This window comes from Neovison vison, chromosome 11, assembly GCF_020171115.1.
Source record: "Neovison vison isolate M4711 chromosome 11, ASM_NN_V1, whole genome shotgun sequence".
Classification (NCBI taxonomy): domain Eukaryota; kingdom Metazoa; phylum Chordata; class Mammalia; order Carnivora; family Mustelidae; genus Neogale; species Neogale vison.
Genome location: NC_058101.1, coordinates 92,088,020 through 92,108,620, shown reverse-complemented (window position 1 = coordinate 92,108,620; position 20,601 = coordinate 92,088,020).

The window sequence follows — 20,601 nt, the reverse complement described above, 5'->3', positions numbered from 1 at the left end:
TATTTATTTATTTGACAGAGAGAAATCACAAGTAGATGGAGAGGCAGGCAGAGAGAGAGAGGGAAGCAGGCTCCCTGCTGAGCAGAGAGCCCGATGCGGGACTGGATCCCAGGACCCTGAGATCATGACCTGAGCCGAAGGCAGCGGCTTAACCCACTGAGCCACCCAGGCGCCCTATGAACTCATTTTCAATGAGGACTGTTTCTTTCGTTTTAGAGACAGAGAGAGAGAGTGCATGAGTAGGGGGCAGGGACAGAGGGAGATGGAGAGAAAGAATCACAAGCAGAGACCACACCCAGCACAAAGACTGACACTGAGCTCTATCTCATGACCTGAGAGGAAATGTGACAGGTCCGACCCTTAACCAACTGAGCCATCCAGGTGTCTCTTAATGAGGACTGTTTTCAGTAGGCACTCCCCAAATACTGGTTTGTCCAGGCCAGATTTCAAGTTGTTTCCATGTAAGTTTCAACTCTTCTGAACCAGTTTTCTACCAATTTCTCCACTCAGTTTTCCAGAACAGTGTAGGTAGCATTTTATCAAGCCCCGCCGCAATGAGTCAAGTTTGAGGTTCAGATACCTCCTAATGAGTCTTTATCCTTTCATATCCCAACTTAGACTAGTACCTACCTGCAGCTTCCCAATGCCAGTAGGCACAGCAGCTCAGGTACCTACCCCTGGATGGGATAGTCAGCAGATCCTTGATTTACTCAGGAATATACCTGTTCCCCAGATTGTACACACTTGAGACACTATTCTTCATTTCTCTTTGAGCATTAAAACCACCACTTCAAAGGCCTGTACTTGATTTTTATAACCTTCTGTTTCTGGCTTTGCCTAACATTGACCAAATTATCTTCTAGTTACCTTTTAGTTCTAAAAATTATTCACTCCTTTTCTTATTTGAAAAACTAACTGCATAGTTTGAAAGTATTTTATTAGACCTAATATGTGTGTATGTGGTGTTATATGTATTTGCAATGAGTAGTGTTGTCTTTCTATATTAGCTTGGCTTATGATATTGACCAGAATTTTGTTATAATTTGAAAAATCTGTGTGTTTACATTTTAGAAGCCACTTACCACGATTTCCAGAGTGTTCTTTGTTTATGCAAATTTAATCTTTCTACCCAAACGTTTTACTGGTTTCAAATTCAAGCAAAATTTGGGAAGAGTCCTAAGATTGTTGGATTATTCCTCCTTACCATTCACTTCAAATTAATTGTAGAATACATTTTTAAAATTCTGTATATTGGGAGATATGCATTGATTAACGATTGTTTGTAATTGGCATAAATGTCCATTTAAAATTTCTATAAGTACACACATTAAAGTGCAATGAACTGGTTTCTTTGAAAATCTTTTGTTTCCCAAATCGGTTCCCTTGAAACAGAAGCCAGCCAGCCAATGACTTTAGCTAATGATCTCATGAACTCTATTATAAAAGCCCATCGGACTGCTGCCTCCAGCCTCCTTTTTGATGTGTGCAGACACCCCTAACCTGTGTTCACCCAATTGTCTCGTTAAGACACAGTACACCACAGCACATTCAAGTACCATTGTACAATATACACATGTGTATTTGTCTGTGTTAAGTCATGTCCTTCTCCCTCTTACATTGAAATATAATACAGTAATTTCCCTCGTGGTGTTCTGTTTGTCTCTGCTCACCCAACATTGTAAAGAGCAAAAGTTTTGCCAGGATCTGATGCCACATCATGTGATGTACTAAACTATTTATTGGGCTTCATCCTGCTAAATTTGAAACTTCAAACTCAAGGTGACATTTCATATGTCAGGATCAATAGTCTTTTAAGTTAAAAATGAGTAGTTTTGGTGTCACCTTCCTCAGATTGAGGCTGTTCTAATCTTCCTATGTCCCAAAATGTGTATTTCCTGGGTTCTGTAAATCCAAAAGTTTTCTCACTGATTTACAAAATGCATTTATGTTCAGAACTGCTCCTTAAATGTCTGTAATTTGTTATCTAAGGCCTTTTCAAGGACTGCTATAGAGGCTAGATTTGTTTGTTCCACAGAAGCTGTACCATTGAGAGACCTTATTAACTATTCTAAAAGACACCACTGTACTATATAATTTGGAAAACTTTAAAAATTACAATTTTAAAAGAGAAGTTTTGCATTCAAAGGGCAATAATGTTCCAAACCAAGCTATTGATTCTGTTTATGAAATACAGGTGGAGATCTTTTCAAGAATTTTAAAAGCATGAAGTTAGAGATTTTGCCTACCATACATATATGGTAAAATACAAATTTAGTACTTTACACTTTTGACTATATAACCTAATACTTTAAGGCATTTCTGGATGATCCAAAATTTGAAAAGTTAAAAAAAAAAGGCTTGGCAGTATATAAACATTTGACTGAAATTCTAGAAAATTAATTGTTTAAACAGGCACATTTATTCTTTCATATGAATAATGGACAGCTTCCTACAAGGATTACCAGATGAAGTTGAGAAGTCCTATTCAAGCCAGAGTTGAGATAATGTTTAGGACTAGTCCAGGCTGGTGAAATTTCTGAGGACTTTCAAATGAACTCAATATAGTGAATAAATCTGTAAGAAAACTAAAATTCTAATCTTATTCAGCTTTCCGTGAAATAACCCAAGTTAATATTTCCATTATGGAATCCTGAGAAATTGCTAACATAATCACATGCTATTATCATTATTCCAAATCTTTTTGTTTTGTTGTTTTTAATAAACTGAAGGGATTTATTAGCTAGAATGTAGAATCTTATGTGTCTATTTGCACACACACACACACACACACACAAACACACTCATTCTAAATGAAGTGTTATTAAACTTAAATCTAATTGATTTTTATCCTTTTTAAATTTAATTCATTTTTCCCAAACTAGTATTACTTACCAGAGAAAACTTCCCAACTAGTAACCTTCCAAAGAACCCTGAGATTTACCCAGCAATATTGTCATTTTTTAGAGAGATACTATTCTGCATTAGACCTTTCCTGTTTGATTCCTCAAGAAAGTCAGTGATGAGTTATCATCCATAAATATGTTCTATGATGAAGTGAGGATTCATAAACACTTGAGAATTGAGTATAACAACAGTAAGATGAAAATTGGGAACAAGTTCTATTTGTAGTTAATATATAAATGTCTTATTAACATGATAGAAACACTATTCCAAGATCCACTGGTGAATTGCATTCCATTTTCCCTTCAAGATCTCCTAGGTTAATGTTTACTTCTTACAGAATGAAATATTTTCCTTGCTTCTTCATCTTATTACACTAAAACAACAGGTCCATGCCAAGAGAGTTCTGCCTTCCTACATTTTTTTTTTAGAAGTTTCAATATGTTGGATACTTAAAAGTATATAATTCTTTTAAGTATTGTTTTTATATTATATCTGGTTTCTTTGAAGAAAAACCTTAGAAAGGAAACATTTCTCACTGATGACCTCTTAGGACATTGAACTGAATTTCATTTAGTGAACAATTTCTCAAAATATTTTTGATTTCTATGGAAAGACTATTTTCCTTAATGCTGTCTTTATTTTTAAGGAATTACTTCATTTTCCTTAAGGCTAAAAGGTGTTTTGTTTTGTTTTGTTTTGTTTTTTCTTGTTTCTAAAAGGAGCATCCCTTGGAAATTGTCACGTCTCTTAATGACAGTGTTGCCCAGAATAGGTCCATTGTTAGTCTCATGCCTGCTCTGTGCTATGCTGCCAGTTCCAGATGCTAGAAGGAAAGGAAACACAAAGACAGATAATGGGAGCTTCTGCTATTACTCACAAAAAAACAAAGAATAAATGTGAGGTAAAGCTGTCCATTTCAGTACATGACAACATAGTATTTCTAAGGAACTTAATTTTAATTCAATCTATTAGATATATAACTTTGTTTATAAAGATAAATTCAATTCATAAGCTACAAACAAAATATATTTTATTATTTCCAATCATATATCAAATGTCATCAAAGTTCCTCTTATGGAGATATGAATGTTTATCTCCCCATTTTTCATGGATAGTAGAGAAGAGCTTGTTAATTCCACAGAACAGTAAATGTATTTAAGGCAATCTGTGGACAGTTAAGCATCATGCATGCTAACTGCTGAATGATTGAAACAAAAAATAAATTTGAATTAGTTGGTGACATCACAAACGAGTTAGCTAGCTGAAATGACAAATGTATTCCCAGACCCTGATTTATTTTCATATATTATTAACTTTGTGCACTTAGTGGTGTTTGCAACTTACGTATCTTTACATTTCTATTCCTCCTATTTTTTTAAAATTCCCTTTAACTATAATGCTTGTTTGGTTTATGTTCATGAATTTTTCATTTTATTTCAAGATCCAGGTGATTTGTCCAAAGGCAAAACTGTAACCATCATTTGTATAACACTTTCTGTTTTCTAAAGTTATTATTTTTTAAAATTAATTTATATTCTGTCAGTGCTCTCTACTTCATTTATTTTAATAATGTTTTTGTCTTTTCCCACTGCATATATATTTTACTCTAAAGCAAGGTTTTCAGGAACATTCTAAGCATAATTTTTACCCTTTTATGTTATTATTGCTACAATTTCAAACAATTTCTTCTTTTAAGATTGAAGCTGTGGAAGGAAGTATGTGCAACCTCAATGAACATTCAGTGACATGTTTAGAGAAGAAAATTGAACCAAAATGCTAAGAAACATGTACAAATTTTATAAACCCTCCCAGAGTTTACAAAAAAAAAATTACTTCTCCCCCCAACTTTTGATAAAATGAAAAAATACTTAAAGCTGCATAAAAATTGCAAAAACATCTCCATCATGCACAAAATTACAAATAATTTGAAGCCAATGACTAGAAATATTCATTTTTGACCAATTTGTCATGTTGAGCAATTTATCATTATGATCAATTTGTCAAATCAGCCAGTTTATTTTCAACCAATTCACCTGCAGTTTAATAAAATTGTTCTGTAGTCTCTTGTGTTACCACGGAAATTTAAAGGCCCCTTGGAGAGAAATTCTGTTCAAAGTAAATGTTCATAAAATCTTTCAAGGTAAGTACATTTTTTTCTTTGACCTTTAGTTTTTGTTCCTGTCAGGACATTCAATAACTATGCATGCAATATATTCCAATTTGGTAATTTTGACCAAATTTAATGTGAAGGTGTGGCATACAAGGATCTTAAAGGTACCAACTTTTCAAAACTTTAAAAGTTGAATATCTCAAAGATATACCAAGGAATAAAATCAAATCACAAAAAAATATGATTAGCATGGTTCTACATTCACACAAAATAAAAGTCTGCATTTTTATGACAACTCCCTGAACAAATGGGATTATGGTGAAAGGAATTATAGGTAGGAACTCTCATTTTTATTTGGTAGCTTTTTGTGTTATTCAGAATATTTTTAAACATTTAGTACTTTGATAATTTAAAGATTACATGGTTTGGGTAACTAGGCAGCAATCTGGCTAGTCTAGAAAGGTCTTGGCATAAGTCTAGAGGAAGCATTAGAGTCTATGGTAAGAACTACAAAGTGGAAGATTCAGGCACAAGTTTGACATTCAGAGAACTGTGCATGACAGGATACAGACCCCATAGCAACACAATGAGTGTCCTTGACTTCCTAAAGACCAGGGGAGGATAGATTGGTGAACTGAGATAGAAATCCATAGGCTTGCTAGGTTCTATCAAAGCAAAAATTGCACCAAAGCTTAAAAAAAAAAAGAAGGAAAACTTTATTCAAGATTATTGCAGGGGCACCTTGGTGACTCAGTTGGTTAAGCCTCTGACTCTTGATTTTGGCTCAGGTCATGATGTCAGTTTCCTCAGATTGAGCCCCTGCATCTGGCTTCATGCTGATCATGGAGTGTGCTTAAGATTCTCTCCCTCTCCCCCTCCAACTCCATGCTCTCTCTCTCTCTAAACAACAACAAAAAAGAAAAGACTATTGCAAGGAGTGAGAGACTAAACTCAACTCTGCCAAAAGAAAAGTTGGTAGAGTGACTTTAAGTGCTAAAGGGTGCCAGTGGGAAAGTACTGGAGAATGTTGGGGGTAAATTCATCAATGACATGTGTCAAGCACATTGAATTATTCCTCCATTTTTTCTCTGTGATTAAGCCACCCGTTTACTAATTGGTGTCCACTGAGCTTAGACTCCTGCACTCCAACAAAGAGATAGAGACTCTATCTTCCTAAATGATTGTATTTCACATTTATAGCCCCTGGGTCTCTGAGAAAGACAGGAAGAATATAACAAGAAGCTTTTAAAAGGGGGCTCAGAAAGGATTTACAATTATAAGTTTTCTAAGGAAATTCTTTAAGAAAAAGGAGATGTGGGGTTTCTGGTTAAGAATTTCAGTCACTAAGGAGAACATTGAGGCCATCTTGGTCATTTCTTTAAGTTTATATCTCATAAGGTCATGGTTTCTTTGCCTTTTACCACCTAAGGTATCCTGATAAAAATGCTACAATAACCAGATATGAGCTAAAATGAGTTCATAAATAAAAAATAACATTTTATATAAGGAAGTCTAGTAGTCAGAGAGACAAGGTGAGGTAGATTTCAGAACACAAAAATCAAAGGTACAGAATTGCTTGAAGTTGTACAAATATCTAAAACTAGTTGTAAAAATATGTAAAAACTACATAATAAGGCACCTAAGAAGATTCAACACCTCACACACAAAAAAAGACACACTCAGAAACCAAGTTTATTTTTAGTAGACTAAAAGAACCCAGAAATGACTTAAGGGAAGTATGTTACCTTTAAGACTTGCTTTATTGTCTGAAAGGTTAAGTTTGAAAAGTATCTTACAGTACATATAGAGGTAGAAATTGCATGAGGAAGAAAAGAAACAGGAGACGTAACATAATAGGTCAAAATGGGGGGATGGCAATATGGAAGAATAGCAATACCTAAATAATAACAGTAAAAATTACTACAGAAAAAAAAAAATGAGAGTTTGAAAACCAGAAAGACTCAGCTATTTTTCAGGTGGATGATGAAAAATTACATATACTTCTTAGCATGGTAAAATTCTGAATCTAAAGGGTAAAAAAAATTCTTTCAAAACTCTGACAGAAAGAGCAAGATAACTACAAAGGAAGAAAACAAAAGAAAGCAGATTCCATACATGAACACTATTCACCATACTAAAATTTAGAATATTACATATGCTTGCCAAGGAATAAGAAAGCTATCAAAAGCATCTGGAAGAAAATGCTATCCATCAAATATTCAATATATGAAATGATGTTCAATTTCACAAATGATCAGAAAACAGAGTAAAAGTTAAAATCATGAAAGAAACAAAGCCATGGAACCAAAAAGCGATTGTATTAAGAATAATCAGTACACTGATTTTTTTCAGAAATCTTCAGAAAATGAGAGGGAATAACCTAAGGTCTGTAGATGATTGCGATAAGAAAAGGTTATCAGACATATAAGGTTCATAGAGGGGCGTTTAGGGAGGAGAAAGTGAAAATTGCATAGAAAGAAGATTAAGAGACCATTTCTAAGTCTCTTTCCATTTCAGGCTGCCTGTCTCACAAGCAGACTGCCTTTGCTCTGACCTTTCTTTCCAAGGATGTTTGTACAGCAAACAGCTCTGGAAGATTGAGTTAACAAAGGGCAGATTTGTTTACTGGCCATTGCAATAAAAATAGTGTCTCTCTATAACAAAAATCAGGTATCTTATCACCCCTTTTGAAAGATCTGTGTTCCCTAAGCTCAGGGTTCCTCTCCTGTAATGCATCCCCATGTGTGTCATCACCTGACCCTCCCTGTATCACCCTGCAGGAACTGGGTTTCAGGGAACTGGGACAAGAAACAGGTTGATAGTCTGGCCACTGCTCTTATTGTAATAAACATTCTTTGTCTTTTGAAAGCAAGGAAAGGAGAAAGAGAGAGAGAGAGGGAGGAAAGGAAAAATAAATAGAAGGGAGGGAGAAAGGAAGAAAAAAAAAAAAAAAGAAAGAAACTGATCCAAATAAACTAAACTGAGACTTGGAGACAATGAAAGAATAAAAAATAATGACATATAACATAAATATATATAACCCCAGACAGAGTATGTGTGTCTCTATATATTGTCATACTTTAATGGGTTGATAACCTGCTGGGAACACAAAATATGAAACCTGGAACAAAACAGGACAGGCTATGATGGAATCCTCATCAGTACTCTAGATCTCCTATAACCTAAGAGTTGGCACAGGGGATATGGAGGTAAGTGCTAAATCCTCCCTCAGTGGAGAAGGAAGAAGGAGAAAAAAAAAAAAAAAAAGATTGTATTTTGAAGGTCTCGGCTGTGGGATGGATTCTGGCACTGTGGAGAGGAAACAGTGCTTCTTAGCAGGGAAAAAGTGTTGGCATCTTGTTTCTGAATAACAGTCATATATAATCCCCCCCCCCCAAAAAAAAAACTAGGGAAGGAGATGTAACTAGGAATATAAGGGAGAGGCACAGAACAGCCTCCACATACTGGTGTAGGCTGTGGCAGGGGTAAGGAATTACTAGCATCTCCATAAATAAGCAAAAAGAAGAAGGAGGAGGAAGAGGAAACATCCTGTTTTGTACATGAAGGCTTTCTGGAGGGCACTGGAAACCAAGAGGTAACCTTAACTGGTCTGGCCCCTTAACTGGGGCCAACAGGTGAGCCATTCTCAGCTAGCTGACAGGGCAATAGGCTTCTCTGCAGAATGGCAGTGTAGAGATACACAGCTATAGGGGTAAAAGGGGCTTCAAAGAATCAGAAAAGCATGACAAAGAGGGGCTCAAGTAATTACTTCTGAGTATATGGGAAAGATATCCCATCCAAAGTTAAAGCTTCTACACTTTTCTAGCTTGGAACAAAGAAGGCTGGAAGCCAGCCATGCCACTCTTCCTTCTTGGTTTCAAACATTCATATGAGACCTTGAGACCTCTGAAGTCTCCAGGGTTGGGGGCTGAGTGAGAAGTGGTAAAAATGCAGGACAAAGTCTGGATTACTCTTCTGGTGGGTCTTGTGGCTTCATATAATATGCACATTCCAACATGCTTATCTTCCTGGGCTCTTTAATCCTTTCCCCCACCATCTTCTGTGATATTTCAGGCATTTCAGCCTCACTCAGTGCAGGCCACTGCTCTCTCAACACTTCTCCGAGCCACCATGTCCATGAGTTTGCCTACTCCTACTGAGTCCTTGCCAGAGAGCCAATGTCCCAAAAGAGCTTATGCAAGTAAATTAACTCTTGTTCATCCAATCCTATGCCAATGCCAAGTCCTCCACTGAAACAGGAACTTCAGAAGTCACTAAGTGCCCTTTGGTGGCTACCCCCAAAATTCCAGACAGTAGGGAATTCCCAACTGCAAGAAGCTGTGCAATGTTATATTTGAATGCTATATTTATATATATGGAATATATATAAATGCTATATTTATATATATGGAATTTATATATATGCTATATTTATATATATGGAATTACCAAAGCCAGGGGACCAAACAGAAGTTATCATAAGATATCAGGGGATCTGTAAGTCATTAAGCGCATGAGTGGTGCCTGTTCAACAAACAGCAATGGCTCACGTTTCTGGAGCCATTGACTTGAGATGTGTCTCTGTCTCAGAGCAGACTGAGTGGTACGCTGGCTGCAATGTCTCCAGTCTGAGGCAGTGAGAACAGTCTAACCCAGAGCCTAGTAGTAATGAGCCATAACCAAGCTGCAGAAATGGCTTTGCGTGAACAGGGGACCCCTGCCAACAACTTGTGAAAATATCAGTTCCCCCTCTACTCACATACTATTCAGAAGAGGAGGAAGAGGAGCCAGGACCCCAGGAGGCTGGAAAGGCAGATGTGACAGGAGTTAAACTTTAAATTCATTGAATAAATTGCCCCAAAGGCACTCATTTAGACGGAGAGAAAAACATTCTAAACTAGAATTTAATGACATATTTAATCCTTATTATTGTTTATCCTCCATTAGGGAAATGGGGGTTTGTGTGCAAGATGATATCCTTGTTGAAAATAGAGTTTAGATCTCTGTTACTTTCATGTCTATTCATATTCTTATTTCCCTAAATAGCTTTTCATAAAGTATTCTATGTTAATCTCTAAGAGGAGGCTGCTATATAGGAAAAATGAACCTATCTAACTTAAGTCTCCAATATACATCCCAGCCTTCTTTCATGGATAAAACATATAGCTTGGGGAATTGACACCAGTTGTAGGAATGATCTCTAATTAGTAAAGCCAGTCACGTTACCCATTCCCCTTGCCAGTAATTGGTTAAGGAACTTAGATTGATCATTGTAAGGTTTTCCCCCAGCAATAGGCAAATGATGTATGCTAAGTTAGAACACAGGGGAAAAAAATATTCTGTGCATACAGAAGAGGAAACGGGTACACAAGAAAGTAAGCTGTTCTCTTCATTATAGTAGCCATATTATAGGCACAGGGAAAGAAATCAGTGTGGTACAGTGTAGACTAGAGAGATGGAAGAATCTGAATCTATAAGATGCAATTGAGCTACAGAATCTGACAAACCTGAGGCCCAAACAACCTTTAAACTTTTGCGATTTCCTTATTGTTTTAAGGCAGTTTGTGGCAGGAACTTTGTTATTTGGATCCAGAAGCAAGCCAGTTGTTACACACCAACATGGAAAGCCAGTTTATTATCTTCACACAACTCGCAGTCCCTTTTGAGTTCAGTGTTATCTCAAATACTTGTATTGCCATTTAGTCAGTACCAAAGCTTTCAGAGGAGTTAACCGGGGCTACTCCTAAAATAGCTACAGCAATAATCACAGTAATAGTCAGCTTGCCTCTTTGGTCAGAGATGCCACATTGTGTACTTCCTGTTGGCAAGATCAGTGAATTGTTCTCCATATTGAATTCATTCTTATGAAAGAAAAATGTATTTCTTAAATTGAGATTTGGAGTATTTTCCAGGTAAGAAGAGTATTCTCTACTGGCTAACAATAATCTCCAAATGCTAGGAGAACAAATTTTTTGAAAGAAAAGAATTATCACAGAATAACATGGCTCCTATACTTTTCATTCACCTTACTTGCTAAAAGCTGCAACAAAAGTACTACCTCTGCAAACACACCTGTGTGGAACTCTTTTCTAATATATAAAACTAGTCATAAGTCACTCAGCCAGGCATTCCACAAAGAATTTTAGAAAAAAAAAATGTATGGAAATCCAATAGATGAAACTATTTTGAAGAGAGAGAGAGGAAGGACCCAGAAGGGTTTTGCTTGTTTGTTTTACTGCATTAGTAGAGGAATTAATTGTATACATGTTTGCTGAAATGCTCTTTTATCTTAAAGCAGTCTCTTTTTTGATCATTAGAATAGGGTATTTTAAATATATAACTGAGATAAACGTAGGAAACTGCTGCTAATGTTTTGTTTACCACATTTTGTAGCTAATTTATTGCAACATGTCTAAAATGACATATCAGGTAGGAAATTCAAAATGACAGAGATTATAAAGAAGCCCACTACTGAGTTCCCCAAACTCTAGATGCAGAACCACTACTGAAGTCCAAGGAGGCCTTGTATTCAGATAAGTCTACTGATGCTTTCATTTATAATGTTTGCCTTTAGAATATATTGGCATAGGTAAAGTTTATCTTAACTCTATCTTGTAAAATTGTGACCTGAATCTCTGCGAGCTCCTTTTGCCACTTAAATGTTTCATTCAGGATTTAATCCACAAGATCTTTAGAGGTAGTCAATTTTTCTTAATATTATTTAGGTATTGAAAATAGTATTAAAATGATTCATGTCTAATAAGATGAAAACTATATAAAAAAGAAAATATACACTCCACATTCAGTTGAAAAATGTAGAGCATGTACACATGAGATAAACAAGACCCTTCACATTCCCTAATGTGACATCACTCTTAACAAAAGTTTTTCATTTATTTTAACTTATAAAATGAATGAGTTGTTCTAAATGGATCTCTGATAGTTCCTGACAGCTATAAGATTATATTATTCTAAGAACACATCAATAAAATATAGAAAGCATATTAATAGGGATTAAAAAATGATTAAACCTAAGTAGCATCACTGAGAGAATTTGGAGCCCTTTAGGGTGAAGTATTGGTTCTTCTGTCATGCTCCCATCAATAGAATAGAATCTATACCCTAGTTTTAATCTATACCTTGAATGAATATTTTTAGATATCTCCCATTATCTTCTTTTTAAAAAGAAATCTATAATACCATAGCTTATTGTCCTATATTGTATCTCAAAGTGAGTTTTCTTGGCTATCAAAGACTGACATTTTTCCTTTGACTGACTATTTCTAACAACTCACAAATAAATTCTACTTTAAATTAATGATTTAATTAGCAAAGAATCTCAGAACCTTGCTTAATTTGGGCAAACCACTTTCTGAATAAGAACCTCAATTCTTCATCAATTAACTGAGGGAGTGAGGATATTGAGTAAGGTTGCTTTCATAGTCCCCGCCAAGGCTGAAACTTGATTCTAAGCCAGTTTATTAGTTAAGAAATACCTATGACATTGTGTTTTCTGCTGAAGTCTGGAGTTTCAGGGAAAAACGGAAGAGTTCCCTACAAATTACTACAAGTAACTGTCAGAGAAAACCTCAGAAATTAATTCTTTTTACAAATAAAAATCTTAATATTTTAAAAAAGGAGCTAATTCCAACATAACAGAGTTTTACTTGTATTACCTGAATAATTTGAAGTTATAAAACCTACTAAAAATAGCTGTCATAATTCATTTGAAAATAAAATTCAAAAATTACTCAGTAAAAGTGATATTCCCTAAATACCCAGGGTTCCATTTTTTGAGAATTCATACTTTAGTAAAAACTAATTATGAACTCCTGTTTATGAGAAACATGGCATTTTGCCGCATAACAGTATAAAAATGTGAAATTCACATACACCAGGCATATTCCATAGGTGCACTTGCTATATGTTCTCTTACTAAAATGTTGTATAACAGTAGAAAGATCTACAAAGCATTTAATCATGTTCTAAATATTTTTCTTAAAGTTTCACTTATAATTATCCCATTTGAGTGGTGATGGAAGAAGAGCAGATAGCCCAGTAGAAATATCTCCCAGAATATGATATAGGATATCCTCCAGAATATGATTTATGATGTCCTCATTTTGAAAAATAAGTTATGGCCATACTTTGTGCATTATTAGCTATAGAATGTAGTGTTTTAAAGTAAATGAGTCAGAGATAAGTTATACTGATAAATGAGACTTGACTCATCAGATGAGTTCAGATGTTCTCATCAGAACATCTTTTTTTTTTTTTATTTTTTATAAACATATATTTTTATCCCCAGGGGTAAGGTCTGTGAATTGCCAGGTTTACACACTTCACAGCACTCACCATAGCACATACCCTCCCCAATGTCCATAACCCCACCCCCCTTCACCCAACCCCCCTCCCCCCAGCAACCCTCAGTTTGTTTTGTGAGATTAAGAGTCACATATGGTTTGTCTCCCTCTCAGTACCATCTTGTTTCATTTATTCTTCTCCTACCGACTTAAGCCCCCATGTTGCAGCACCACTTCCTCATATCAGGGAGATCATATGGTAGTTGTCTTTCTCTGCTTGACTTATTTTGCTAAGCATGATACGCTCTAGTTCCATCCATGTTGTCGCAAATGGCAAGATTTCATTTCTTTTGATGGCTGACTGCAGAACATCTTAATTCCTTTTTATTGCTAAGTTTCCTGTCCAGAGATAATATAAGGCAGCTGAGTTTATGATAATTAAACCTATATTTCTCCAAATAGATCTTAAGAGTAAGTTGGATCTTAGAGGTAAAGACTCAAAAAAGTTAAGCACCTTTTGACTAAACTTTGGGAGAAAACTAGCAACCAGGAATAGGTCCTGCTCTAATGGTGGGGACAGAGCGCTGTGATGCACATGCCTATTTGTTGAGATAATCCATTCTTTCAGAACCAACAAAATAGTTATGACTGCCACCATAAAGCAAGCAAAGTATTTGAAATTCACATTTCAAGAAGAGACACCAGAGTCATATTCACTTAGAAAAAATATTTGTACCAAGAGAGAACAATGTACCCTATCTTGAGAAAACTGATAGAATAGGGTTTTGGTATAAATATCATTTATTTATTATCTATCTTGTTTGGTGTTCTCTGAGCTTCTTGGATCTGTGTGCTTATAACTTTCATCAATTTTGGGAAGTTCTCAGCCATTATTCCTTCAAATATTTCTTCTGCTTTGTTCTCTTTTTTCTCCTGGTATTTCAATTATGTGTATACTCCAACTTCTGACATTGTTCCACAATCTTTGTGTATGCTGTTCAGCTTGTTTTTATTATTTTTTTCTCTTTGTGTTTCAGTTTGGTTAATTTTCTGTTGAGCTATTTTCAAGATTACTATTTCCCCAGCTGTGTGGAATCTACTGATAAACGTGTCCAAAGCATTTTACATTATAATGTTTTTTTTAATTCTAGCATTTCTTTTTGGTTCTTTCTTATAGTTTTCATTTTTCTACTGACATTACCCATCTGGTCTTGCACATTACCTGATTTTTCCATTAGAGTTCTTCACATATTAATCACAGCTTTTTAAAATTTCTTGTCTGATAATCTGAACACCTGTGTCATACCTGAGTATATTTCTGAAGCTTGCTTTGTGTCCTCAAAATGTATTTTTCCTTGTTTTTTTTTTACCGTATCCTGGAATTTTTTTCATGAAAGCCTACCTGTTGTATCAGGTAGTAGGTAATCAGGTCAATGGGCCTTTAATGTAAGAATTTATGTAATATGGCTAGAAGCTGGGCTATAGTTAAGGTTTGTTTTAATTATAGGTACCAGAAACTCCAAATTCTCTAAGTGTTCTTGTTTTTCACTTCTGGCTTGGATTTGTAAGTTTCTACTTAAATTGCTTTTTTAAAAAGCCTGTAATCCATTTAGTATATTAGAGGCTTTGGGACGTGATGATGTGGAATAGGGAAGAGGGAGATTCTACAATATTCTGATTAAGGATCGGACTTTTAGGGAGATAGTATCTTGAGAGTGTGGTCTTCACAAGGATTTCTGTTCCTCCTGCAATGGCATAACTTGTTGTCCCCTTGCCTCTTATGCTTTCCCCTGGCTGCAGTGTTCCCAATCCATTTCTTAGAAGCCCTCTTCCCTCTTAACTTTTATTTTTGTTTTGTTTCGTTTTTAATCTTTTTTGTTGTTTTTGTTTTCTTACTTCTTTTTTTCTCCTCCGATAAGACAGGAAAGTTGAACCTGGAATAAAATTACCTTCCCCACGTTGTGATAAGTTTTCAGAATGGCCCCTTGGCCAAGTTCATTCCCCTTGATTACATTTTGTAGGGAGAAAAGTATGAGCAAGTTTCAAAGTGACTATTGTTCTCCTCCCCCAGCCAAGGCCAGAAGCAAATTTTTCTCAGATCCTCACTGGGAGAAACTGGTAGTGTTCCTGGAGTGAAAGCCCAAGTAAATGTGGACCCACCTCTGACTGTAGCTCCCAGGAGTTTCTCACTCTTAAGCTAGCTCAGCCTCAGCCTCAGCAATTCATTGAAATAATCATTCAACTTTTTCTACAAAGATTATAGGCTTCTGCTCCAGGGAAACAAATCTCAGGAGTTATATTCCTCTTTGTGTGACTGCCTCTCTAGAGTCTGGGGTGGTCATTTGCTCAAAGATCAGCTCTCTGAACGCCTCTCAAGATCAATAAGAAGAGGCCCACACCCCGTCACCTAACAGTAAAATTTACAAGTCTTAGTGACAAAGAGAAAATCCTGAAAGCAGCCCGGGAAAAGAAGTCTGTAACATACAATGGTAAAAATATTAGATTGGCAGCAGACTTATCCACAGAGACCTGGCAGGCCAGAAAGAGCTGGCATGATATATTCAGAGCACTAAACAAGAAAAACATGCAGCCAAGAATACTATATCCAGCTAGGCTATCATTGAAAATAGAAGGAGAGATTAAAAGCTTCCAGGACAAACAAAAACTGAAAGAATTTGCAAACACCAAACCAGCTCTACAGGAAATATTGAAAGGGGTCCTCTAAGCAAAGAGAGAGCCTAAAAGTAGTAGATCAGAAAGGAACAGAGACAATATACAGTAAAAGTCACCTTACAGGCAATACAATGGCACTAAATTCATATCTCTCAATAGTTACCCTGAATGTTAATGGGCTAAATGCCCCAATCAAAAGACACAGGGTATCAGAAAGGATAAAAAAACAAAACCCATCTATATGTTGCCTATAAGAAACTCATTTTAAGCCTGAAGATACCTCCAGATTTAAAGTGAGGGGGTAAAAAAGAATTTACCATGCTAATGGACATCAGAAGAAAGCAGGAGTGGCAAACCTTATATCAGATCAATTAGATTTTAAGCCAAAGACTAAAATAAGAGATGAGTAAGGACACTATATCATACTCAAAGGGTCTGTCCAACAAGATCTAACAATTTTAAATATCTATGCCCCCAACGTGGGAGCAGCCAACTATATAAATCAATTAATAACAAAATCAAAGAAACACATCAACAATAATACAATAATACTAGGGGACTTTAACACTCTCCTCACTGAAATGGACAGATCATCCAAGCAAAAGATCAACAAGGAAATAAAGGCCTTAAATGACACACTGGACCAGATGGACATCACAGATATATTCAGAACATTTCATCCAAAAGCAACAGAATACACATTCTTCTCTAGTGCACATGGAACATTCTCCAAAATAGATCACATCCTCGGTCCTAAATCAGGACTCAACTGGTATCAAAATATTGGGATCATTCCCTGCATATTTTCAGGCCACAATGCTCTGAAGCTGGAACTCAACCACAAGAGGAAGTTTGGAAAGAACCCAAATACATGGAGACTAAACAGCATCCTTCTAAAGAATGAATGGGTCAACCAGAAAATTAAAGAAGAATTGAAAAAATTCATGGAAACAAATGATAATGAAAACACAATGGTTCAAAATCTGTGGGACACAACAAAGGCAGTCCTGAGAGGAAAATATATAGAGGCACAAGCCTTTCTCAAGAAACAAGAAAGGTCTCAGGTACACAACCTAACCCTACACCTAAAGGAACTGGAGAAAGAACAAGAAAGAAAGCCTAAACCCAGCAGAAGAAGAGAAATCATAAAGATCAGAGCAGAAATCAATGAAATAGAAACCAAAAAAACAATACAACAAATCAACGAAACTAGGGGCTGGTTCTTTGAAAGAATTAATAAGATTGATAAACCCCTGGCCAGATTTATCAAAAAGAAAAGAGAAAGGACCCAAAGAAATAAAATCATGAATGAAAGAGGAGAGATCACAACTAACACCAAAGAAATACAGACAATTATAAGAACATACTATGAGCAACTCTATGCCAACAAATTTGACAATCTGGAAGAAATGGATGCATTCCTAGAGACACATCAACTACCACAACTGAACCAGGAAGAAATAGAAAGCCTGAGCAGACCCATAACCAGTAAGGAGATTGAAACAGTCATTAAAAATCTCCAAACAAACAAAAGCCCAGGGCCAGACGGCTTCCCGGGGGAATTCTACCAAACATTTAAAGAAGAACTAATTCCTATTCTCCTGAAACTGTTCCAAAAAATAGAAATGGAAGTCCAAACTCATTTTATGAGGCCAGCATCACCTTGATCCCAAAACCAGACAAGGATCCCATCAAAAAAGAGAGCTATAGACAAATATCCTTGATGAACACAGATGCGAAAATTCTCACCAAAATATTAGCCAATAGGATTCAACAGTACATTAAAAGGATTGTTCACCACGACCAAGTGGGATTTATTCCAGGGCTGCAAGGATGGTTCAACATCCGCAAATCAATCAACGTGATACAACATGTTAATAAAAGAAAGAACAAGGGGCTCCTGGGTGGCTCAGTGGGTTAGGCCGCTGCCTTCGGATCGGGTCATGATCCCGGGGTCCTGGGATCGAGTCCCGCATGGGGCTCTCTGCTCAGCGGGGGCCCTGCTTCCCTCTCTCTCTCTCTGCCTGCCTCTCTGTCTACTTGTGATCTCTGTCAAATAAACAAAATCTTAAAAAAAAAAAAAAAGAACAAGAACCATATGATACTCTCAATAGATGTTGAAAAAGCATTTGACAAAGTACAGTATCCCTTCCTGATCAAAACCCTTCAAAGTGTAGGGATAGAGGGCACATACCTCAATATTATCAAAGCTATCTATGAAAAACCCACCACAAAGATCATTCTCAATGGAGAAATACTGAAAGCTTTTCCGCTAAGGTCAGGAACACGGCAGGGATGTCCATTATCACCACTGCTATTCAACATAGTACTAGAAGTCCTAGCCTCAGCAATCACACAACAAAAGGAAATTAAAGGCATCCAAATCGGCAAAGAAGAAGTCAAACTATCACTCTTCGCAGATGATATGTGGAAAACCCAAAAGACTCCACTCCAAAACTGCTAGAACTTGGACAGGAATTCAGTAAAGTGTCAGGATATAAAATCAATGCACAGAAATCAGCTGCATTTCTGTACACCAACAACAAGACAGAAGAAAGAGAAATTAAGGAGTCCATCTCATTTACAATTGCACCCAAAACCATAAGATACCTAGGAATAAACCTAACCAAAGAGGCACAGAATCTATACTCAGAAAACTATAAAGTACTCATGAAAAAATTGAGGAAGACACAAAAAAATGGAAAAATGTTCCATGCTCCTGGATTGGAAGAATAAATATTGTGAAAATGTCTATGCTACCTAAGCAATCTACACCTTTAATGCAATTCCTATCAAAGTACCATCCATCTTTTTCAAAGAAATGGAACAAATAATCCTAAAATGTATATAGAACCAGAAAAGACCTCGAATAGCCAAAGGAATATTCAAAAAGAAAGCCAAAGTTGGTGACATCACAATTCCAGACTTCAAACTCTATTACGAAGCTGTCATCATCAAGACAGCATGGTACTGGCACAAAAACAGACACATAGATCAATGGAACAGAATAAAGAGCCAAGAAATAGACCCTCAACTCTATGGTCAACTAATCTTCGACAAAGCAGGAAAGAATGTCCAATGAAAATAGACAGCCTCTTCAATAAATGGTGTTGGGAAAATTGGACAGCCACGTGCAGAAAAATGAAATTGGACCATTTCCTTATACCACACATGAAAATAGACTCAAAATGGATGAAGAAAGGAATCCGTCAAAATCCTTGAGGAGAACATAGGCAGCAACATCTTCCTAGGAACATCGCCAAAGGCAAGGGAAGCAAGGGCAAAAATAAACTATTGGGATTTTATCAAGATCAAAAGCTTTTGCACAGCAAAAGAAACAGTCAACAAAACCAAAAGACAACTGACAGAATGGGAGAAGATATTTGCAAACAACATATCAGATAAAGGACTAGTGTCCAAAACCTATAAAGAACTTAGCAAACTTGACACCCAAAGAACAAATATCCAATCAAGAAATGGGCAGAGGACATGAACAGACATTTCTGCAAAGAAGACATCCAGATGGCCAACAGACACATGAAAATGTGCTCCATATCACTCGGCATCAGGGAAATACAAATCAAAACCACAATGAGATACCACCTCACACCAGTCAGAATGGCTAAAATTAACAAGTCAGGAAATGACAGATGCTGGCGAGGATGTGGAGAAAGGGGAACCCTCCTACACTGTTGATGGGAATGCAAGCTGGTGCAACCACTCTGGAAAACAGCATGGAGGTTCCTCAAAATGTTGAAAATAGAACTGCCCTATGATCCAGCAATTGCACTACTGGGTATTTACCCTAAAGATACAAGCGTAGTGATCCGAAGGGGCACATGCACATGAATGTTTATAGCAGCAATGTCCACAATAGCCAAACTATGGAAAGAACCTAGATGTCCATCAACAGATGAATGGATAAAGAAGAAGTGGACACAATGGAATACTATGCAGCCATCAAAAGAAATGAAATCTTGCCATTTGCAACAACGTGGATAGAACTAGAGTGTATCATACTTAGTGAAATAAGTCAAGCGGAGAAAGACAACTATCATATGATCTCCCTGATATGAAGAAGTGGTGATGCAACATGGGGGCTTAAGGGGATAGGAGAAGAATAAATGAAACAAGATGGGATTGGGAGGGAGACAAACCATAAGTGACTCTTAATCTCACAAAACAAACTGAGGGTTGCTGGGGGGAAGGGGGTTGGGAGAAGGGGGGTGGGGTTATGGACATTGGGGAGGGTATGTGCTTTGGTGAGTGCTGTGAAGTGTGTAAACCTGGCGATTCACAGACCTGTACCCCTGGGGATAAAAATATATGTTTATAAAAAATTAAAAAAATTTTAAAAAAAAGATCAGCTCTCTGATAAGCCCAAGAAAAGTCGTTGGTTTTCAGTATGCCTCATTTTTCTTGCTATAAGGAGAAGAGTAATGACTGCCGAGTTCTTCATATGTAGAGGAGAACTGGAAGTCTCACAACCTTCATTTTTGTTTATGACCCTACATCTATATTCTGCTTGTCTAAGAGTCTTTGTAAGTGTTCAATTTGATCAAACTATGAGGATGAGTTAGGGATTATTTGGAAAGTTTTGTCTTTGACTCC